The 26,211-nt window shown below is 35.0% G+C and overlaps 1 pseudogene; it reads left to right on the forward strand.

Annotated features, from left to right (window-relative positions):
• The first annotated feature begins 2,584 nt into the window (after positions 1 to 2,584).
• Positions 2,585 to 26,211, forward strand: part of LOC149194745 (zinc finger CCCH domain-containing protein 32-like) — an 87,922-nt pseudogene continuing 64,295 nt past the window's right edge.

Below are 26,211 nucleotides of genomic sequence, written 5' to 3' on the forward strand. Positions count from 1 at the left end.
CATAGTGTTGGGAATTTAATTAAAAATTCTCAGCAATTTTATAATATTTCATTTATATATATATATATATATATATATATATATATATATATATATATATATAGATATGTAGATATATATATATATAATTAAGTTATGAAAATTAAACTAAAACAAAAAAATGCAATATATAAAATTAAATTAAATAATATAAGAATAAATAAATTAAAAAAAATACTCAAACTTAAACATTAAACATTATGAAATAAGAAAAAAATAATAAATGCAATTCTAAACAAAAGGAGTCCATGGGAGGTTTAACTGAAATGTAGGAAGGAATTAAATGAATGGAGTTGTCTTTAGTGCAACTTTTTGGAAGCTTTTCTGGTGGATTTTTCCGGTTTAATTTCTCTAAAATCCAGTTGGAATTCATTGAAATCACAAGATTGATTATTAAATCCTGCACAATATAAGTGCCCTAGGGTTTTTTCATGGTGTTGAATCCATATATACAGTAAAAAACTAGTTTAAATAACACAAATAAAGATTTCACCTCAAATGTTTCCACTAGATTTCAGCATTGGAAACTCCAAAAAATCGCACTATAGACAACTCCTAAATGAATTAAGGGGAGGGGAGCCCACATGGAGAGTGGGTCCTTTCCCACTTTTTATTACATGAAATAAGTCCCTCCCACTTACATATATAAGACAAAAACGTTTCCAACCCCTCCCACTTATGTCATCTTGGGGATGGGATCATGATAGGCATGAAATACTTCAAAAATTAAACCTCTGAGGTGCCTCGACTGGGATGAAATCATATATTAATTAACTTATTTATTTATTTATTTATATAATGTATAATATTAAATGGTTACAATAAAGTTTTCTTAATTATATAGTTAATATATATACAAGTCTTTAGTTGCTTTGGTTATGTAGAATAATTAAATCATTAATTAATTTAATAAAGAAATTAATTAAATAATAATATATACAAATTAATTAAATAAATTTTAATTAAATTAATTAATTTAGATTAATAAAATAATTATAATTACATATGTAAATTATTTAAATTTATAAAATAAGATAAAATACATTTTTTACATATTTTAAGGCAAGGTAGTGAAATTCAACCAAAATTTGACTGAGCCTAGTTTCCAAACCGTAAATCCTAATTCAATGAATCTTTTTTCATTGAGAAGCCGACAAGAAACCACACATAATAGAGTCATCAAAATGAAAATCCAAACAATGTGAAAAACCCTCAAAATAAACTAGTTAAAGCAATATAGGAGTGAGTTGACCAAAATTTATTGGGAGGATCCCCATAATAAGTTTGAAAAATTATGGGGATGTTGTAGCCACAACAATTGGTGACACACGAGGATGAAGCAGTTATCTTTGGTTTACATAATAGGGTTAAATTTACCAAAGATCCAAATAAAATCTTTCAAAAATTTATCGCACATCACATCATTTCGAAGGGTCTCACATGAGATGAATCAAGGTAGATAATCTCATAAAATGAAAGTACTTGAATGCCCAATCTAAAAAATGAATCCAAACATAAGAAATAATTATTATTTTTAAATTGCTCCTCTAAAATTTGGTAGTAAAGATAGCTAGGAGGCTTTTAAGATTAGCATGCACATATTAGAAATGGAGTTACCTCTTTTTCTCGACATCACTTTGTTGCGAGTAGGCTTGTTCATTACCCCGATGAAGTTGTCTTGATACCATGTATGGATTGACATACTTCCATCAAGCCTATTCAGTACCCGACAAATTTGCATACACTTCCCACACATGTGTGCTTTCAACCCTCTTATATCACCCTTTTGATTGGTATGTTTAGAGAATTTCCTTTAGCAATTGGGTAAAGAGAGCAGAGTGGTATAAGAGGCTTTCTATTTAAAGAAAAAATGCAACGCTAGTTAAAATTGACCCCACAAGACCCCCGGATGCGGGTGATTAAATGTTCGAAGGACATTCGGGCGGCGTTTCATGTGGGCATCTATCAGCTCGCATACGCCACGAGTAAGTTCACTTGGGAAGGGGAACGGGCCTGCATAACCACATTAATGCGGCCATTATGGTGTTCATCTGCCGTCATTATCGCCGCGTCTTGCTGCTCCTTAAACGCTCATCGCATTCCAGCTCCAATACATTCCGCCGTCGAGGTTTCACCTTCTGTTTTGGGCGTTTCTCTGCATCCCGTTGCAAGGGTTCACAACACTGTTAGTGTGCAGAGATTGTATGGTTATTGGGAGGTTCTGCAATTACCCAGCGCACAGCAAGCCAACATGCGGCACGAAAGAGTCAGGCTACTGAGCAGAAGGGGGGCCTCTGGTGGTCGAGCTGTCTCGCAGCGCTCCTCCGACACTCTGGAACCTGAATGACGAAGTCCTCCGTCAACGAGGAGTGCCAGAGGAAGGGGTCGCGGTAGATCAGGAGAGGTGGTAAGTGAGCTTGCCGCTCACCAGACAGCGCGGTATCGCTTCCCTTGCTCGTTCGACAACACCATTTTTATTATTTCTATCTCTATTGAAAAGCTTAAAGACAACAACAATTTGGGAGCGGCCTAAGCTGTTGAACCTATGGAGCAGAGAATTGCAAACCCGGAGGAGCGCTTGCGCTCAGTCTCGGAGGATGCTTCGTTGCCAATTCTGGCAAACCCCGCTAGCCCAGGTGTGTCCGTGCATGGCGATCCCACCGGCTCGGTTGCTCCTCATTCGGACTCGGAGGACCTTCTTCGGTACGGGTGTCTGGTTGTTGAGGAGCCCTATACCACAGATGATGACTAGCCTAGCTTATTCTGGTTTTGTTGCTATGTTTTGGCTCTGGTTATTGCAAGTTAATGTGTCGTTTCTACATATATCAGTTGTTTCTGTCTGTCTCTGGGCAGGGTCTGTCCATGTTTCTGTCAGTCTCAGGGTGTTTTCTATCAAAATGTACTGGTCTGGTCACTATGGAAAACTGTAATGTGTCAGAGAACTGCACTGATCTTATGTGTTTTTGTAAAATGCCATCATCAGGTTGAACTCTCAAGGACACTGCCTCGCTGTAACTTTTTGTATCCATAATAGAATTAGTCTTATTGAGAAAAAAAAAAATTTGACCCCACAAGACTTTTCTTTCTCTACGAATGTAGAGGTTTTTTTTTAATGTGGAGGGGTATGAGAGTGATTCATGGCAAAGACTATAAACAATTCATTCCTTTATAAAGGAAAACTTATACCACTTGAATCATATCTCAATATTCCCCATAGGTAATGGTGGATGTATGAGAAAGTGAAAAATTGATCAAAATGATCTTTAGATAAATGAAATTCTATTGAAATTGTAGAGTAAATATTTCCCCATGTTAACCAATTGATAATGGGTGAGACAAATTCCCCCATATCGATTTTGGAAATATCAAAAAATCCAAACAAGAAGAAAAAACGAAATCAATACACTTCAAAAATTCCAAATGAAGAAAGAAAATGAAAACCCAAAAGAAAAGGTAATTAAAAGCCACGACTTAAAGAGAACTTCAACAAGACCAATTTTGAAAATGTCTCAACAGAAGAACAAATATGTGGAAATGAAGCATGTTTTTATTAAGTTGATATCTTGTTAAGATGTCTTGTCAAGTTGTAACTGATTAGGCTTTTAATTGAAAAAGGGGTTTGGAAACTAGAGGGAAGCTATGGATAAGAGATGAAGTTGCCTCAGATGTCTCTCATTTAGTAAATTTCTTGTTTTAAAACAAGTCCTTGAGAAAATAAAGAACTAGAAACTAAAAGAACACAAAGTAGAATAAAGAGACTCCTTTCTATCACTTGCTTATCATTTAAGCATCATCACAACTAATTCTCTGAGTCCAGAGTGATGCAATGTAAGTTGAATTAGTTTTTAAAAAATCTTGTTGGGAGAATTAAACCTTCAATGTAACTAGTAAGGACCTATAAAAACATAGCTAAGATCAAAATTTACTAAAACAAAACTGAAACTAAAATTAAAATGGAAAATAATATAAAATAAAAATAAGCATAAGGAAAATAGGAAAAGATGAATAGAAGTGTATGAGTCTTACCTTGAAGAATATTGTTATGATTTGGCTGAAAGATATTGATTTTCTCCAAAAAAACAGTGTCTTCCTCTTTTGATTGAGATGAAAATTACAAAGAAGTTAAATTTTAACAAAGTTTTTCATATGCCTGAGATCATGAACTTATTAAATCTAAACTAGAACGAGCATTAAACCAGAAAAGAATAGTTCATGTTCAGGGAATCAAGCATAAAAATCGTCAGAGATAAGAATGGAAAGAATGAATATATGCTAGATGTACTTCACTTTGTATTGTAGTTGCACTTATTCTTCTTGCTTCTTTTGATTTTATATCAGCCCCAAAGTTTTGATAAAATCCCATGGAATCAATCAAAATTCCCAACCCATCTAGCAAGTTAAATAAATATGGAGAGGACTTAGACCTTTTCATAGTGTACATTAGAGTGGAGTAGTATAAATATAATCATAGCATAAGAGAATCCCCCAAAAAAATATAAATTAACCACACTCCAATTTACCTTTGCATATTCTAGGCATGCCTACTAATTTTCCACATTAATATAAAAACTACTTGGGGGTGACAAGTGGTGATATACGATTTGAATGAAAGGCATGAGTGGAGCCTACATGTAACATGTGATGCTGAATAGTCCCAATGTTGAGTTTTACCAATGGTATATCATATAAATGAGTCGTGTAACATCTTAGAATATGGGTCGGGATGATGTGGAAAGAAGATGATGGTGTAAAGAGAACGGAGGGTGAGTTAGAAAGGGGCATTTTAGAAAGGGGATCCACCGTATTATACCATCGTGAATGATTGTTTCACCCTGAAAGGTGATCCCTAGGAGGATGGAAAGGAGAAGTTTATGAAAGCTTTGATAAAGAACCTCTAGGCTACGTGGTAGAGTAGGGAAATAATAATAGGTGAGTTGAGTAACTTGTAACAGACACAAGGAGAATGAAATGAAGAAAATGGTCCATTTTTCCATGTCATCCTGAAAGGATGAAAATTCCAGAAGGAATAGAAGAGGCTACGAAAGATACTACCAAGGAAAAAACAAGCGGGAAGATGTGGCATGTAGGCTAATACAAATCTTAGAGAGAGATTATGAGGAGAAGCCATGTGGAGATGGGCCCACGCCTTGTGCTTACTTTATCCTAGAAAATAAAGCCCAAAATATACAAAGGATAAATATAAAGGATAGACAAGATGACAAAGCTTCAAGATGACATGGAAAAAGGGAAACAAATTCCATATAAAAAAATTAGATCCAAGAAAAAAGGAAACAATAAAATATGACATCCAAATTGAATGGTTGTGTGGGAACTGAGTCATCCGAGGGCAAATAAAAATAGCACAATCAAAGTTATTTCTTCACAATTGCTTGTGATTTTTGTTTACCTTGAAGAACCATTCTTTGATTAAGCATGAAAAACTTTAGAAAGAAAAGGTGTGCGACATAAAAAGACAAGCACGAGGCATGCATTTTGTTATATTTGTATCAATAAAAGAAGCAAAATATGATCATGAATTATCTTGTAAATTAATAACTCCAATAAAATATGAATCAAAGCACCCTTATATAGCACATCTTTTTAAAAATGTAAAACTATGATGGATGGATGAATACTTCCATGAACATGATCATGAGAAAAAATTATTGGAATAATGTTGAATAATTTTTCTCCAAAAAAATGAAAAGGCTTTCTTCTCACTAATTCTTTTACCTACATTTTTCAAACAAAATAAAAAAGAAATCTAACTAAACTATTACTACTCCTAGCCTAATCTAACAAGGCAGATCAAAACTAAGTAAAATCATACTTTCAATGGAGCCATTCTATTAGCTTTATTTATGCACAAATGAAAATATAAAAAATTAGTAATATAAATACAGTTATTGCTAAAAATTTAAAAGAAACTTTAACCCTAATATGTACATTTATTTCTAATAAATCTATCAGAATAAACTTATTTACAAGATTTCTCTCTTGAAAAGTGTTTTCCAACTATGTTACTAGGGGATCATAAAAATTAGGATGGGTATCTGCTAATGATTGAAATAGATTTAAAAGAGGGAAATATAATATATCATCCTCAAAAAATGTATCTTTAAATGCAATAGAGGCCTATGAAAAAAGTGTTAGTACTTTGTACAAAAGAAAGAACATTAGAAGAAATATTCTTGAAAATTGAACTTTCCATACAACTTTCAGATGGATCAAAGAAATGTAGATGGAAATATAATTAATATTTCAGAAATTTTTATATAGATTAGAGTATTGGTCAGATTTTAATAATGAACTCTCAAGTGCTAGAGGTCATGAAAAAATTGTTAGGAAAGAAGAAATGAATTGATATGACATGAACATCAAAGAAGATTGAGAAATTAAAAGTTTGTGATACTCATGGTTAAGGCCTTAAAATTGACTTGTATGTTGGCCCATTAATGCATTTCATGAGTGTCGAGTGCCTCAATGCCCAAAATGCCAACATATATATAAGCTATCAAAAGGATGAAATATAAAAGTTGAATAAAAATTAGAAATGAACCATGAAAAAAATTCAATTACATGGTTATTTATACTAATATTACAAATAACGTTGCAAGATAGTTAGGATTTATTTGAAGATATTTCCTTCTCACAAGTGTCAACTAAGAGAATGCAATTAAAATTATTACTCACATCTACTTGGGGAAGTGAATGAGGAACGAGACCATGAACACGAATGAGAACATGATCGTCATAATAATCATAAATTGGGATGGATTCTTGAACATTAAAATCATCAAAATGTTTAGAAGTTTGGAATGAGAATTTATTGGAGAATTTATTCAAATAGTGTTTTGCTCATCTTCAAATATGAATTGAATTGAAGGGTTAAAAATATGAGAATCCGACATAACCATCATAGATGGGTAAGGTGTTTTCTTATTCTTAATTCTCAAGTAATCATAAATAAATTCACTTTTAGCATTAGCGTTTTCTCCCTTTCCACGGAATAAATTAGACTCATAAAAATGATGAAATTCAACACTGTGAGAACTCTCAAGATAATGAACAGTGAGCTCTATTGATAGAGGATTAACCCAATTAAATTTGAGAAACAATTTTTCACTAATAAAATCTAGAAAAATTCCTTTGTTTATATAAAATCATTTGTGTCAGATGGGATTGAAGAATAATTAGAAAAATAATTGTTGGCATCAAACAAATTGGGATAAATAGAGAAATGATTGTTCAAAGATATGCACTTAAAAAATTATCTGCTTGGAGATTCTTGCTCATTTTCCATAATGAAAATTTTAGATTTTGTTAGACATGAGACCATATCAAGTCAAAGTTGTTAGTGCCCACGGTATTCACAACCCATGGTATTTCCCATGGTATTGTGCCCATGGTATTGTGCCCATGTTATTGTAATAAAATATTTTTATATATAGGGGTATGAGTAAAAAGGAATCATGGGTGAGAAAGAATGAAGTGACTTAAATGTAAGAAAATTTTCATTGTGATAATAGAAATATACTTAGCCATTACCTGTGGTTTTCCTGAAAATGGGGTTTTCCACATTAATTGGTGTTCTATGTTTGAATAAATTTTCCGAGTTAATTCTTGTTTTAGTGAGTGAAAAAAAAAGATCAGTTAAATGTTTTTTCTATTGTCTTTTCTTAACAACTAGTATCAGAGTGAGGTTGGTCCTTTTAATTTTTGGTTTATTCTAGGTTATTATGAGCATGGAGATAGTGACATTACATGATATGGAGAAATTAAATTAGGCTAGTTTTTCCCTATGGAAGGTGCAGTTGGAGGAAATATTGATTTTAAAGAACTTTTATTTGTCAATTGAGGGAGCAGCAAAGAATCCCTCATCGATGATGGGCGAAGAATGGTATAAACTGGATAGAAAATAAATCACCATAATTCATTAGTATTTGGCAAAGAATGTATATTTTAACATCGTTGGAGAGAATACAAGAAAAGGGCTATAGAAAAGGTTGGATGATCTATATGAGAAGAACATGACATCAAACAAAGTCTTTTGATGAAGAAGTTGTACAATCCCAAGATGAAGGAAGTTGCTTCAATTTTGGAACATTCGAATGAGTTTAATTTAATCAAAAGTCAACTTTCCTCTATCAAAATTATTTTGGATAATGAAATTAGAGCCATCTTATTATTTTTCTCTATGTTAGAAATATCGGAGAATTTGATAGTAGCTATCAACACTTCAACACCTGCAGGGACCTTTAAGTTTGATGCCATTAGTAGAAATTTAATAAACGAGGAGTTGTGTCACAAATCAATTTCAGAAAACTAGGGAGGATAAGCTCTAGTATTAGCTGATCATGGAAGGAAAATTGAACATGGTAGATAGGGGCATTTAAAATCGAGATGTAGATTGAAATAAAAAACATGAAGACTTACATGTTTTCGTTGTGGAAGAGTGGAACACAAGAAAAAGGATTGTTGGTTTCGGAAGAAGGAACAAAAGGAACAGAAGGAATAAACATCAGTCAACACAAATAAAAAATCAAGCAACAAAAATGAAGGTGAGACCACTATTGTAACTTCTGAAAGTGAAGTTTTATTTACTATTTCAGTAGAAGAATCCCATTCATATATTTCTAGTAGTATCATTGATTGGGTACTTGAATCTGGAGAATCTCACCATGTGACCCCATGTAAAATCAAGTTTTTTACGTATGAAGAAGTTGATCATGGTAGAGTACATTCAAGAAATACTCATTTTTGTAATAATGCAAGTGGGATATGTTCGAATAATGACAAAGGATGGACAATGTATCTTGCTAAAATAGGTTAGGCATGTCCGAGAGATGTGTATGAGTTTGATATCTATGAGATGATTGGCTGATGAAGGCTACTCCACAACCTTTGGGAAAGGTAGCTGGAAAATTACCAAAGGGTAATTGGTTTTGGCTAAAGGATCTAAGACAGGAAACTTGTATATAATGAGTGAAACAATAGAGATATTAGATACAATTTTTGTTGCAAAAGAAGAAAACTTAGTGGATTTATGGCATAATAAATTGGGCCACTTGAGGCAAAAGGGCCTAAAAGTTCTTGTTGGTGAAAATCTACTTCCAGGTTTGAAATCCTATGAAATTAATATTAGCGAGCATTGTATTTGTTGTAAGAAAAGAAGGGTTTCTTTTACGAGAGGTGGTCATAAAATGAAAACAACTTTGTTAGAATTAACACACTGATGTGTTTGGGCTGCTGAATGTAAGTCTTTAAGGGGGTCCTCATATTTTGTTACATTCATAGATGATGCATCTAGGAAGGTTTGGGCCTACCCTATGAAAAATAAAGGTGAGGTGTTTTAGATATTTCAAAAATTTCTTGTTGCTTTAATAATTTTCTCAAGTGTTTGAGGACAGATAATGGTGGGGAGTATTTCCCCAATGCATTCTAGAATTATTGTAATAAGTTTTCCATTAAACATGAGAAGGCTATGCCTGGTACTCCATCGAAAAATGGTACTACAGAAAGGATGAATCACACTATTACGGAGAAGGTGAGGAGTATGTTGTCAAATTATAGATCAGAAAAGTATTTTTGGGCAGAAGCAATAAAGACAACTTGTTACCTCACAAATCTCTCACCTTTTACACTCCTAGATAGTGGTATTCCTAAAGAAGTTTTCATCGGTATAAAGGTAAATTATTCTCACCTAATTTTTTTTGGATATGAAGCATTTATGCATATTCCCAAAGAGCATAGAAGCAAATTAGAAGGTAAATCAAGGAAATATGTTTTTCTGGGATATGTGGATGGTGCTTTTGGTTACCTTCTATGGGATCTAGTAATCACAAAATTGTTATAAGCAAGGATGTAATATTTACAAAATTTGATATGTATAAAAGGCCTACAAGTGAACAGAGGTTAAGAAAATTGTTGACAGGTTTATAGAAAAACAAGAAAATATCCCACCATTGGAAGAATCTGAGCACCAAACTTAAGAACGAGATGGAAAATGAGAAGAATAAAACTTGTTGCAGTCATTACAAGAGATTGAAGTCGAAAACACACCACCACAGTTGGTTCACAGGTCTACTAGGCCTCAAAATCCTTAAGAAAGGTATCTACCCTCAAATTATGTTTTTCTAACTAATGAAGTTGAACCTAATTCAATTTTCAAGAAGCTTGTGAAGTGGAAACTAGCACCAAGTGGAAAAAAGAAATGGAGGAAGAAATGGACTCTTTGTTGAAAGTAAAACTTGGGAATTACTGAAGCTTCCAAAAGGAAGAAATTACCTACACAAAATATGGGTATACATGATTACACATGAGGGTGGGGAGAAGAAGATAAAAATCAAGGTTGGTGGTGAAGGGATTTCATGAAAAGAAGATATTGACTTTACAAAAAAAAATCACTTCTTGTTAAAATGTCATCCATAAGAGTTAGCCTTGGTCTTTTTGTTATTTTAGACTTGGAATGTGAAAAATTAGAAGTGAAGACAACTTCTCTTCATGGAGAATTTGAAGGAGGAAATTTATATGGAACAACCGAAAGGATCCAAGGTAAAAGGTAAAGAGAATCTTGTCTATAGGTTGAAGAAGAGCCTTTATGGGCTGAAACAAGCACCTCGCCAATGGTATAAAAAAATTGGTTCATTTATATTGTATCACGGTTTCAAAAGACTATAGGTTGATCATTGTGTCTACATCAAGAGGTTTGAACAAGAAATATATACTATACTACTATTATATGTGGTTGATATGCTAATTATTGGACATGATAAGAATATGATTAACAGATTGAAGAAAGATTTGGGAAGTCAATTTGAAATGAAATATTTAGGTCCAACATAAAAAATACTGGGCATGAGGATTATTTGTGACAAAAGGAATACAAAGTTGTGGTTGTCACAAGAAAAATATATTTAAAAGTTGTTAGGTAGGTTCAAAAAGAAGGATGCCAAACTAGTCGGTACACCCATAACATCACACTTCAAACTTAGTGTTGATTTGTGCCCTTATGGTGACAAGAAGAAGGAGGAAATGAGTAAAATCCCTTATGCTTGAGTCGTTGGTATCTTGATGTATGCTATGGTGTGTACTCATCCAGATATTGCACATTCAATGGGAGTAGTGAGCAAGTTCCTTGCAAATCCAAACAAACAACATTGGAAAGTAGTAAAGTGGATTTTGAGGTAACTCAAGGCTACTAGTAATTGTTGTTTATGTTTTATAATAACAATGTTATTCTTGAAGCTTACAAAAATGAAAACATGGTTGGAGATATGGATACTAGAAATTCCACCACTGGTTATTTATGTACTTTTGCAAGTGCATTTGTATCTTGGAAATCCAGATTACAGAAAATAGTAGCCATCTCCACAATAGACACATAATACATCACTGCCACAGAAGCTTGAAAATATATGTTTTGGATGCAATGATTTTTAGGAGAGTTTGGAATAAGATAAGATAAATATTTGTTGCGTTGTGATAGTCAGAGTGTTATTCATTTAGAAAAACACCCAACATATCATTCTAAGACAAAGCACATTGATGTTCGATATCATTGCATTCGTGAAGTGTTAAATGATGGGTTGCTACAATTAGAGAAAATACACACTACAAAAAATATTTTTGATATGTTAACGAAGACTTTGCAGAGGGATAAACAAAACCTTTCTAGAACCTTGGCTGGAGCAATGAAAACTTGATAGAAATGCATCTTGGGAAAGGGTTAGTACCAAGAAGATAAAACAATTGCAAAAACATTCACTCAAGCTTCTATTTGGTCTAAAGTGGGAGATTGTTAGGTGTCATACAAAATCAAGTAAAATTTATTAGTGCCCATGGTAAATCACAACCCATGGTATTGGGCCCATGTTATTGTAATGAAATACTTTTATATACGGTTGTGATTAAAAAGTAATCATTGATGAGAAAGAATGAAGCACATGAAATTTAAGAATATTTTCATTGTGATAATAAAAATATACTAAAACCTTTCCCATAGTTTTTCCCCAAATGGGGTTTTCCACGTAAATTTTGTGTTCTGTGTTTGAGTAAATTTTTTGGGTTAATTCTTATTTTAGTGATTTTTTTTTTAATGTTGTACTTTATTCACAAAAATTTTGATCATTTTTTAGGATGAGTAGACTTTCTTAGAGATTGATGTATAATTGGCCTACACTTTGTGACTGATTGTTAATTTCAACGAGAGAAAAATCTGAATTATTTGTTGGAGTCTACACATTGATGGAATTTTCAATTCACATTTTCGTTTATTGATTTATTCGCTGCTTGTTGCCTATTGATGTAGGTTTAACCCTATACAATAATTACCTACTAACGAATTCTTAAAATAGAAACTATACAATGGAAATAACATAACAGAAATACACAGAGATTTCCCTTGGATCCCAAAACTGGGAGTACCAGATTGATTTTTCATTATATTCCTTTAAATGTTACAATACATATCTATACACGTCGAAGAATTCATAAACCCCAATCCATTAACCTTGTATTAGAACATAACCATAGTTCCCTTACCCAGATCTACAAAATACCATGGGAAGAAAACCCATGCACAAAACCATGGGTAGGTTCACCCACCATCTTTGAGTCCCCCTCGCATCATTGGGTCTGCATATATAGAGAAAAAAAAAGATATTTTCCTAGGGCGCTTCCTTAGACCCCGTGCAGGCAGGCTACTGCTCCCTTGTAAATCCCCCAATAGGGGGGGCTGCCACCCCCCCTGTGACCCCCCTATTGTGCCCGAAACAATGAACAGGGGGGGAAATAACCCCTTGTAAATCCCCCAACAAGGGGGGATATTGAGCCCCATGTGATCTCCCCGCGCATGCGACTAGTCGTGGAAATAATGTAACACACACCCAACATTCTCCCGCTTGTTGTTTTCTTTTCCACATAAGGGGTAACAAGAGAATTTAGTCATTGGTCCAACCCTGCAATGCCTATTGTTTCTCTACACCAAGAAAACTTCTCAGTTCTCACAGACTTCGTCAATGCATCTGCAACATTCTTCAAAGTGTCCATGTTTACCAACAACACCTTTATGTTCTCAACCATATCCCTCACAAAGTGATACTGAACATCAATGTGCTTTGTCTTTAAATGATAAGTAGGGTTCTTTGCAAAAAAAATTGCACTTTGGTTGTCACAATATATCCTTATAGCTTGTTGTATTAATCACCTTACATCTACAGGAATAGGAACCTTCATTATTTTAGTTTTCTGCATATAAAACCTTCGTAGTATTGTCTCGACATACTTCCTCTAGTTTAACCAAAGCTTCCTCTTTTCCTTTCTCCTTTAATTTCCATGCCAAAAATATACTTTGTAGCACCAAGATCCTTCATGTCCAATTCAGAGGACAATTGGGTCTTCAAATCATGGATAACTTCTTTGTCATTTCCAATCAACAATATATCATCCACATACAAGACCAAATAAATAACATAGTCAAAAATTAATTTAAAATAAACATAGTGATTTGCTTTTCTTTTGGTGAATCCAAGTACCTGTATATATGTATCAAATTTCTGATACAACATCCTTGGTGATTGTTTTAATCTATACAAATAATTTTTTAACATGCATACCAATTCTTTCTTACCCTTCACCGCAAAGCCTTCAGGTTGCTTCATGTAGATCTCTTCTTCTAGATCCCCATGAATAAATGTTGTCTTCACATCCATTTATTCTACCTCAAAATCAAAAGCAATAGTAATAGATAAAATTACTCTAATAGAAGCTGATTTGGCAACAGGAGGAAAAATATCGCCAAAATCAATTCTCATCACATGGGAATAAACTTTTTCTACCAACCAAGATTTGCATTTCTCCATCTTGCCTTTTGCATTCATCTTCTTCTTAAACACCCATTTTCTTCCAATGGGTTTCCTTCCAGCCGGAAACTCCACCAGATCCAAAGCCTCATTTTTGTCCAAAGATGTCATTTCATCAACCATGGCCTCTTCCTAGAGTTTTCCATCCTTTGAATCTACTTCCTCCCTAACAGTTCTAGGATCATCATCAATAATAGATAGAGAAAAAATTGAAACAAAATAAGATGGACTATACCTTTGTGGATGCCTTCTCTATCGAACTAATCTTCTCAAAGATGACATTTGTAGCTCTTCCTCTTCTGATTTCTTTCTCCTTTAGCACAAATTCTATCTTCTCATATTACTTTGGTAGGAATTCATGTTTACTAACATCTTTCACCTCTCTAAACACCACATATTAGTTGTACACAACCTTCTTTGTTTCCAGTTCCAAAGCTTATAACCTTTTAAAGCATCCTTATACCCAATAAAGATGCACCTTTCATATTTACTATCCAACTTGGTTCTTTTTTCCTTTGTAAAATGTACACATGCATCACAACCAAATACCCTCATATGTGAAAGAGAGGGTTTATTACTAGTCCATACATCATGGGGATTCTTATACTCCAACGTTGATGTAGGTGATCTATTAACTAGGTAACATGCAGTCTCTAATGCATCTACCCAGAATTCTTGCCCTAACGTGGCGCCACTGAGCATGATTCTTGCATTTTCCATCAACATCTTGTTCATTCTTTCTGAAACTGTATTTTGCTGAGGTGTGTATGGAGTAGTATTTTTTCATGCTATACGACACTTCTTACTAAACTCTTCAAATTACTTCTTGTAGAACTCTCCACCATTATCTATCCTCAACACCTTGATATTCTTCTTTGTCTGATTTTCCACCAAAGCCTTAAATTCTTTAAACCTATCAAAGATTTCAAATTTGTTCCTGAGGAAATATATACATGTATTCCTTGAAAATTCATATATAAAGGATACATAGTACACAAAATTACCCAGTGATGGAACCGACACAGATCCAAACACATCACTAAGTTCTAATATCCCTTTCGCCCTCTTAGCACCAAAGGGGAAACTCACCTGACTTTTATTGCCATATACACAATGTTTTCAAAAATCAAAATCCAAAGAGAAATTAGACATACCTTTTATCATATCGTTACCATGCAATATTCGAAGGCCCTTCTCTCTAATATTTCCAAGCCTTTGATGCCATAACACGGTATTTTCTCTAGAGACCACTAGGTTTTCTGCTCCACTTTTAGGAACCAAAGAACTATTGCATCCATCAATAATAGTGCTACCTAGAAGCTTGTAAAAAGTTCCAATCCAACCTCCCCACATCAATACTAGTTCTCCCCGAACCATCTTGTAGTTATCTTTCTCGGACATTGTTTTTACACATGCGTCATCCATCTTGCACATAGAAATCATATTTTTGGCCAATGCAGGAATATGCATAACACCTGGAAGTGTTCTAATCCTTCCACCTTGAAAATTTAGCTTGAATTTTCCACGTCCCATGATTTTGGCCTTCCTATCATCCCCTAAGAAGACATCATCACCATCATATTTATCATACTCGTAGAACCACTCCCAATGGGAATTGAAGTGAAAAGATTCACCTGAGTCAATCAACCATGCCTCATGATCTACATGTGTACTTGAAGAAGAAGACAAGTACACATCCTGACCTTTATCTGAGGTAATTTTGCCTCTCTAGAAGGAGCATCATCAAATCCATTTCCTTTCTCGGAAGCTTTAGATATATAGTCCTTTTTGTAGTGCCCTTCCTTTCCATGTTTCCAGCATACCTTTACATGTTTTCCTGGAGATTTAGACCTCCCTCTAGATTTAGATCTCCCACTTGAGGTCTTATTTTTATTTATGTTTAGGACCTTCCTCGTACAGACAAGGCATATCCATTCTGGTTCTCCATATTTTTCCTTCTAATCTCCTCTGATAGCAAAGATGAGGCTATTTCATCAAACTTCAATGTAGTTGTCTTGCTACCTATTGCAACAACCAGACTATCCCACAAATCTGGTAGATAACTCAAAAAAATGATGTACTTATCTTTGTCTAAACTTTTATATCAATAGATAAAAATTGGCTTACCACAGTGTTAAAGGTGTTTAGATGCTCTGTCACCGAGTCTTCATCCTTCATCCTCAGGTTATACAACTTCTTCCGCAGGATCAATTTGTTCACCTCAGACTTGGATTAGTACAAAGTCCCTAACTTGACTCACAAATCCTTTGCTGTGGCTTCCCCTAATACATTCAACAATATTGGATATGAGATATATAATCGTATTGTGCTCTTTGCCTTCTGATCCAACTTCGACTAGTCTTATGCTAACATTTTCGTTGATTTAGTACTTGGACCTACTGCTATCCACTGATATTTATCCTTCAACATATCCTCCATCTTGAGCTTCCAGAACCCAAAACTCTGACCATTAAATTTATTAATCTCTATCTTTCCATTGCTCACCATCTTCTTTCACTGCAAGAATCGATCTCGAAGATATCCCAGTGAATAGGGTCTACCCAAGGCCCGAGAAAAACCCCTTATCAAAAAAGGAATCCCTGTGAATCTAAAAAAACTATGATACCAAATGTAGGTTTTAACTATGTACAATAATTACCTGCAAATGAATTATTAAAACAAAAAATATACAACAACGAGAACCTAAAACAAATAAATAAATGTTTTTCCCTGGATCCAAAAACTGTGACTACCAGATTAATTTTTCATTATATTCCTTTCAATGTTACAATATATATATATATATATATATATATATATATATATATATATATATATATATATATGTCGAATAATTCATAAAACTCAATCCATTAACCCTATATTAGAGCATAACTGTAGTTCCCTTGACTGAATCTATAAAATACCATTGGCCACAAACACATGCACAAAACCATGGATAGGTTCACCCACCATCTTTGGGTCCTCCCCCCATCCTTGCGTCTACATATATTTAGAAAAATAAAATAAAAAATCTTGGGGCGCTACCATAGACCCCATGCATGGGGGCTACCACCCCCTCGTAAATCCCCTGACAAGGGAGTTGCCTCCCCCCTGTGACCCCCCTAATGGACTCGACGCAATGAATAAGGGAGGCTATCACCACCCCCTATGACACCCCCATCCTTGTGGCTAGTCATGGAAAAAATATAACACACACCCAATAATTGATTTTGTTGCTTGTTTATTTTCATCATTTTCCATAGACTTATCATAATTTTGGACAATAGAATTATTTTGATTAAGAGAAGCATATTTATAAACACTTCAAGACCAATATAATATATTTCAGCAGTGCTTATTTCCTCTTCATATGGTTCATTAGAAACCGTTACATTTTATTTTTCAAGTGGATCAATCTTTCCATTTTGAGCAATTGATTCTACAGCGCGTTGGAGCTACTACAGCCCCCCTCCAAAAAAAATTCCTATACTTTTATTTTGGAGGCTACCTTCTGAGTATACAAACTTATCTTCCATGGTTGTGAAGTGTTCCTCTTGTTGTTTACAGTCGGTATCACCTTTTAATGACAAAGTATTCTTGATGGAAACTAAACGACTTCCAAACACAAAACAACTTTGGTCTTGATTGTTCACCAACTGTTATTCTTGCCTCTTGGAATTGCACAATCCCCTTCCATTGGAGACTATGCAACCCCTTAAGGATCTCAACTGCACAACACCTTCATGATTAGAACTATGCAAGCTTGAAGATTATCATCCACTGAGCTTGAAAAGTACGCAATCTCTCTCTCAGATTCAAGGCGGGTGTAATTCATTGAGTCAGTGTACAACACAATCCCTTGTTGTTGGGAATTGTGCAGTCCCTTCTGCGAGTGAGATGACACAGTTTCCCGGAGTACGCTAATGTGCATCCCTACAAAATAGGGAGTGCACAATCTGATCCAGGTGAATATTGATGGCCACCCGCCTATTCCACTTGGACCGCCACCATTTTTTCTTTTAGTTTTTCAGTTTCCTTAATTGTAGCACAATTTACTATTTTTGGCAGTTTTTGGGTTCCTAAATTTCGGGAGTCGTTTTGAGGCCCTAAATGACGTTTTTCTGGAAAACCACAAGCAAAGAATATAAGGTTTTATCTCAATATTCATTGTCAACAGTTGTAGTCCTCAGTTAGATCTTTCTAATGAGGTATTGTGTGTGTCAAACATAGATCGTATTCAAAAGTTACAACCCTGGGAAATTGATGTACCAACTTACCCCAACGGGGCCCATAGTTTGGTGTTTCATCTCCTAGGGTTAGGTTTTTAGATGTTTTTGGTTTTCCATTGTTTCTCAATAATAAATAAGCCTTCAAGACTCATTGTAACATAGTTCAGAGGCATGCAGCCACCACATCTCTTCTCAGAGATAAGCTACCATCGCCCGAGCTAGTCTTATTGCCATTTTGTTTGTAAGCATATTTCATAATTTGATATTAATGAAATGAAGTCTTATTTCTGTTGCATCTCTATATTTGGGTTATATCTTTAATTTTTTGTGTTCCTATTTAAATTTGTATCACAATCATTGTTTGAAAAGAGGCACAAAATTTCTATTTGATCTAGAATATAAGTGTCACTTCCTTATTGGTTTTAGGCACGTTTGTCAGAAACCCTAACCCTAGCCTCATGAGGAAAAATCTACATAATAGAGGTTATAGAGCTCATTTTCACACTCGAATTTGGAGCTCCATACTTCCTCACGATATCAATGAGCTTTAAAATTCGTTTGCAATGCTTTTCTGGGTAAGTTTCTCATGCGTTGCTTTTTGCTACTTTTTCTATACCTTTTGTCATTTTTTTCTCTCTGAGTGTTATTTTTCCCATTTCTTTTCATGGTATCTTGAATTTCTATTATTATTAGCTTTTAAAAGTGTTGTTTCGGTCCATGGTTCAATTTTTATAAGTGTTGCATCACCTTCTTGATTTTTGCCTACCAACAGTCGTCGCTGCTGGGACTTTTCATGCATACATGTTTTTCCTTTTGCATGATCTTTTCTAGCCTTTGATATTTATTGATATAAATTATCCTAAGGCTGATCTACATTTACTCCTACCCCACCTTAAGATCTAGAAATTTCTCTCTCTTTATAGCAAAATTGTGTAATCCTTAACAACTACTTCCCTTCCTCAACTGTTCATTTCGCATCTTGACGACTCAAGCTCACTCCTTGACCTATGAGACTGCACGATATATTCATTGGCTTGGCAAGTTTTGCATTACATAGATCCAACACTCAACCCTTAGCCTTGACCTATGAGACTGCACATTGCATAATTCCTTCTCTCTCTTACTGAGTTGAGACTATGCATTGCATAGTCATAAGCCTCAAGACTCCTCATTAACTGCTAAGACTACACAGTCCCTTCTCCCACTGTGAAGTGTGCAACTTTAGTGCTCAATATTCCTCATAGAACCCAACAACTACACAAACCTCCCCCTTGATCAATTTTTCCTACTTCAAGTTTGATTGTTGAATTCATTTGCTTTATCTAACTTGTTATAGGTACTTTAGGTTTCAATCTCATCTCTAAATATTCATCAATAGTCATCATCATGCTTCCTAAGAGATCATCCTCAAAAGAAACAATAGAGAGTAGTAGCGATGAAGTGGTTGAGATTCCTCTAGTAACCATTCCTATTCTATTTGATACTAAGCCTTTGATTGAAAAGGATAGTGATATCACATGGAACATGGTCAAATACAAATTCACAACTAAAGAATTGAAGGCAGACCAGGAAGATAGAGATATGTACATTAGTATCCAATGATGAAGATTTCACAAGGCATCTTTGCATATTCCAAGTTCTACCTTTTCCATACATCATCAAATGGATCCTGTAGGACGTGGATACTAATAACATGTCACTCAATAGTGTTAATAGACAACAACTTGCTTCCTATTTAGCCCATGAAATTCATTGGATGTATGACTTGCCTAAGCATGAGGAGTATATCCATTCACACTTCTATTATCTCACAAGCTACTTAAACACCAAGGATGTAATCAAGACATGCATGAAAGATCCATCCAAGTTTCACTAGAAACCCAACAACACTAACCAGACCAGATCTCTCAGGAGGGTGTTTCAATACTTGATAGTGCTATACTACCATATTTATGGAAAAAAGGATATAACATCCTTTCCTGAAGGATGGGTCTAAATGTTGCATCATATCATCACATACAGGAAGGTATTTAATTGTTCTGACCTTTTGTCCCAACAACTGAGAATCAATGTAAACAAGGTGAAGAATCCACCCAAAGGAAGGAAAGCAATATTTTTATGTATGGCTACTTATTGGATGACGTATGTGCTCAAAATTATTTTCCTAGTATGAGTTGGAATTGGAAACCCAGAGAACCTCCTGTCCATATTTATTGCAAACTATTAGCAGAGTGTAGTCACAGAGGAGTCTTTGATAAGGTGGTTGATTGCATCTTAAAAAAAATTTATCGAATGATATTTGAAGGAGAACCACCTTGCATGTACCAAGAGGCGATGAATTCAATATAAGAAGTTGTTGATTGGTTCACCTTATCAAATGGAACTTATCGCAAGTTGTTTGGTTTCCAAAAGCCATTTCATTTGTTACCCACGTATGCCACACATAAGTTAGTCATAGAAGAGGTCACATATCATCCTTCCATAAGGTTATCAGCAGTACCATAGAGAAAGAAGAAAGAACCTTGGCCTACTTTTCCGGTGCAAGTCGGCTCTTATGTAATCAAGAACCTAAAGGCTACAAAATTTGAATTGATAAAATTTGAGAGCTTTAGGTTTGGCACTATGGATTACCATTAGTATGATCCTAGGGTAATTTCAACACCATTCCAAGGTTCATTTTTCTTGGCCATGCATAAATTTCTCCAGGACAAAGGAGGAAAGGAGCAAGAATTGTTATAATGCTTCTATGCCCCACACACCATGTGACCAAGTAGGCCCTTCCCATGGATCTCCAAAGCAGAACATCACTCCGGAAGAAACGAAATTAGAAGAGAACAACCTAATGAGTATTAAATATGAAAGGAAGGTTACTCATATTCAAATATAGAAAAAATCCATAAGTTCAAAGCAGATCCATCTATCTTGAAAGGGGGTATCGCAGCAGAGATAAAGAGGAAGCCACAACAAGAAGAGCTAAAGAGAAAAGAATAAGCATAGAAGACGTAGGAAGAAGACTAAAATCAAAAGGAAGAATAGGAAAAGAGTGAACATGAAGAAAGGCAGATGCAAGAAGAGTAATTAAGAAAGAATCGGGAAGAAGAAGCAATGTTGAAGCAAGCAGAAGAAGAAAGACATAATCAACTGTAGGAAGAAGAAAATAAATAGCAATAGCATCAAGAACTTGCCCAAGAAATTGAAGAGAATAGTTGTACAATACATGGAGGTAGAACAAGGGCAGTAGAACCAAGATGTGGATTTTATGCCTAGTACTAAATAAATAATCATTGTATCTGCCTCCTCCTATAGATGAGCAAGCTTCAGGTGATGAAGAAGAAATTTCACTTTTAGATGATAGTTCGGTCATGGATATTTGTAGCTTGACTTTCAATGAGCTTCAAAGGAAAATTGTCCAAGAAAGGAAGAGGACTTTCCCCAATGACCTTACACATCTTGCTTTCACGAATAGGGAGGGTGATTGACACAGATACCAAAATGAATCCTCAAGCTATTTCCATAGCTAACTTGGCCTTTACGGGATATTCAAAGGCAAACAAAGATTATCTACCAACAAAGAACAAATAATTTGAAAAGGAATCAGAAACTACGAGACAATAAATAGAGAAACTCCAAGTGGATAATCATAACTATTCCACAAAATTCTATTCGAAGGAGATTTAGGCAACCATATGTGGCGAATTTCAGGCATTGGTAGGTACTAAGGTGAACCTTTATGAGGATTTCATCATCGTGCATAAGGAAATTGTTCCCATGCACGATATGCAGAAGAAATTGTGAGAGAATGAAAAATATCTTAAATTTATTCATGCAGTTGTCATTGTGATTCATGAATGGGGAATGAAGTATAGAGGTGCACCACTGAAACTAGTTAGGAAAATGAGGCAACAACCTAAGTTGGAGAAAGTTGATGTTAGGATGCTCATGCAAAGAAAAAAATAACTTTGCACATTCATAGCAAATATCTTATCCTTCTATGCATGATTAACAACAGTGTGGATTCCCTAGTGGAAACTCATAAGATTCCCTCAATCAGAACATTTGTAGAGGCTAAGGACAAAAACACGATCAGGCAAGAAGTTGTGGAATACTTGGACCAGCTAAAGTAGACATCTACCAGAGAATACTTGTATATTAAAAAACATACCATGCAAAAGTATATTGGTGGCCCTACTAAGATCAACACTATGTTGTTCTTTATAAAGAAGGAAATTCAGACTGGTTCCAAAATTGTCTATCCAAATGCGGTGGAAGCTAGAGTCTTCTTTCAAACTAACCTTCTTGCAAAAATTGAGGATATCATCACACAATACATATCTTGGAATCACTATGTAATATAAAAGCTTCAAGTTGAAGTTGTCAAGCTAAACTTTCCTCAAACTCAAGCTTAATTTCGAGTTTTTCTTATTAGGCTTGTTTTATTAGGCTCCACCCTTTTTTGTCTCATATGGGTTTTTGTCTTGTTATATTTGGTAATAAAATGTAAATGGAAGTCCAAGTAATTAAATTTGGAATATGAAGGGAAATTCATTAGGAAAAGACAAAAGAAATAAAAGAGTCACAAGGGATGCCCAAAAGTCACAAAGGGAGATGAATGGTCATCTCATTTGTTATAAATAAACCTTGATAACTCAAGAAAAGGGCTCGGGACCAAAGAGGCTTGGAGATTAAGTTTTGGAGCCTTGGCTTCTCTTGTTTAGCATAGGAAGAGTATCATTCTTTGGAGAGAAGAAAGTTGTTGCTTCATGTTCCATTATTGGGGCTAGTGATACATCAATGTAATTGTGTGCTTGGAACTTTCACTTTACTAATGAGAAGCTTTTAGAGCCGAAACAATTTCATGCATATGTCATGAATGCTATAAGACTATTATTTATATATTTGCAATGTATGTGGTTTCATTTATGCTAATGTTATTGAACTAATTTGTTACCTTTAGTATGTATCTTGTTGAAAGTGTGTTGTTTATGTTATTATGCTCATTGTTATTTTGTGAAATATTTTTCTAGTTAACTAACGGTGCTCGTGTTTCTCTTTTAAGATATGTACTATTACTTTCTTCTAAGGGGCTCATTGTTTCCCTTTTCATGTGAAGAAATATTTAATACATTGCACTTGATATCGCACAAAGTCATACACATTTTATCACCAAAGTCATGCATATGTCATCTTATGTGTTTGTTGCAGCCAAGGCCTATCTTTAAAACCACCACTTTTGGAAACTAGCCATATTCATGTTGGGGCTCCTACTCCATATGGTGTGGGGTTTAATTGGGACGTCACACTGAGGAGACCCCCCTCCCCATTGGCGGCTTCTAACATCATCAACAAATTTTTTGGTGCTAGAAGGAGGGCCAGATGATAGGCTGAGCCCATGAATTCTACTTGAACCTTTTTATCTTAAATAACTTCTTCCCATATCTTAACCCTAACACGTGTTTCTAGAGTTTCAAATCCGAAAGTGCCCATGGGGATTATGTGTTAGAGTGTTTTCTTTTCAATGATGTACGAAAAGAACCCACTTAAGATCTTGGATGACAAACGATCTCAACAATAGAAATGACTGCTAAACATTGTAGATCTGAAGCTATTGATAGAAATAAAACCTGCCCAAAATCTTGATCTATGCTGCAATCATAGTTAAACAGTAAAATGAAGAGTAATAACCCCAAAATATCTAATGGAAACCAGATTTGTAAAGAATGATTTTATTATAACACCTTTGAAGGGAACAAATATATGTTACCAGTCCCCCTCTACGGGATGGGTTCTTGGCAATCCTCAAACGCTTTCAGCTTCTGTAGAGTCTCTCTCTTCTATAATGCATAAACCCAACAAAATATGGTGTGTGACAATGAAAATAATCATAGTTACAACAATAAGTGCAACAATGAAAATAATCAAAAGTGAATAATGAATGCAAAACCTTTCTATTTATAACAAAATATTGAGTTATCCTCGAATAATGAGCAATAATAAAATATTGTTGATCTCATTCTTGAAATAACCACCTGGAATATTTGGAAGAGGCTAGGGTTACACCAGCGACACCATGGAGTTTCTCCTCTGTTCTTGACTCGCAGGCACAGTTCTTCCTTGGCAGTGGCACGGGTGCGGGATTTGTTGTCTCTGGTCTTTTATATTTTCTCTGAGTAGGGGCGAGGTGGCTGCCCTTGCCGCCTCTGCACCCGGTCTCGCCTCTGCTCTGGTTGGTGCTTCTCCTTTACGGTGACAGTTTGGTTTTTTTTCGCCACGGCTTATCCATTGGCGCGTTGAGGGAACAACAACATGTTTTTCTGACTCTGCACTGTTTCGTGCTGCATCTATGGTTGAATTCGCTGGTGTTTTCTGCAGGCTGCAGTGGATGTTTGAGGCAGTTGTTCTACCTCTGTTTTCATCTGATTCGGGTGGAGAGTTTGATGGGGCGGGGAAGGAGTGGCCACCTTTGCTACTCTCTTCCTCATTTCGTGCCTCTCCTCTTTGGTTGGGCGGCTAGATTTAGCGCTCTTCTTCATTTTCTATCCACAGGAGCTTTTACTGCTTGTGGTGCATTGGTGTCATCTTCTGCACCTCTGCGCTCTTTGTTGTTTATTTTTGTAATAGGTTGGGTTGCCTCTTCAGGTCTGTTTTTTCAAGGGCGCAATATTGACCTTTTGGGGTATATTTTGGGCACTGTATTGCAAATTTGCTGGGGTTTTTCATACCTTTATTTGCTGCCCTGTCTGAGGGCATTTCTGGATACTTCTTTTGGAGTATTTTTGTAAGTGGCTCTGCCCACGTTTCTGCATATGCTTCAAGCATCTACAATATGTAATCTTCTTTAATGAATATTACGAATTTTCTCCACGGAAAAAAAAAAACCACCTGGAATATTTTATTATATTTTTTTAGGTGAGAAAAAGTATTTAAACTTTTATTTAGAAATAATAAATAAATAAATGATTTATTTATTATCTCAAGGAATTATTTAAGGAATAATAAACAAATAAGGATTTATTTAATTATTCCTAGGGGATTTAGTCAAATTTAACAAAGTATAATAATTAATTAGTAATTAATTAATTATTCTTAGAGAAAAATAAGAAAAATAATGATTTATTTATTTATTTTTCATGATTGGGTCAAATTTGACAAGGAATAATAATAAAACAGTGGCTAAATTAATTATTCCTAGAAGAAAATCAAATAAATAATGATTTATTTAATTATTCTTCATCGGTCTAACTATAAATTACTTAATAAAGGTGGTTTATTAGGTAATTTCTCACAATGAAAGAAGTTTTACTAGGGTAAAATTGGCTTTACATGATATACTTCGATTCATCTAGTAAATTAGGCTTGATGATCAATTTTTTGGTGACAATAGATTGCCCCCCAATGTACGAGTGTTAGGAGAAAGACATATGACTGAAGTACATTGTAAAGACACAATCACTTAGACAACAGAGGGGAGTCAAGGAGAGAGAGAGAGAGAGAGAGAGAGAGAGAGACCAATGAAGCTGAATCTGAGAGAGGATAGTGACAAAGGGGGAGAGACTAATGCAAGTATCCTTTTATGTTGTCGTACCAGACCTCAATGAGGTGGGGGAGGCATACCCATACCCCGAGATAAATTAGTACAAAAATAATGGTTCACCCAGAAATATGAGACTGAGCAATACAATACATGCCGAATGGTACATGACACATTGGCATAATAGAGACAAAAAATAATACAATGTGTCCCATATACATAATGCCCCCGGTAAAAACATGAGCCAGGAGTGCATACAATAATATTTGAGTACATGAGATACAAAGCCCCTTCCCTCAAGAAATGGGTGGGAGGGAGGGTAGAACAATTGGAGAAGCCCTATTGAATAGGGAAGGGCTCTACAAAATTGAATGGATCATCTGGAGGAGATGTGCATGCTATAAACACTGTGATCGATAGGAACCGAACTCATCAACTTTGCGGAACTGCATCTGAGGTTGTAGCATAGTAGCTATGCATTTGGGCATGTGGGGGGCTACCTAAAGGGCCACCCCCTCATGAGGTATGAAACACCTCATACACACCCAGG

Source organism: Pinus tabuliformis, chromosome 2_2 (assembly GCF_031772625.1).
Source record: "Pinus tabuliformis cultivar Carrire ecotype Pingquan chromosome 2_2, CPIR1, whole genome shotgun sequence".
NCBI classification, from domain to species: Eukaryota; Viridiplantae; Streptophyta; class Pinopsida; order Pinales; family Pinaceae; genus Pinus; species Pinus tabuliformis.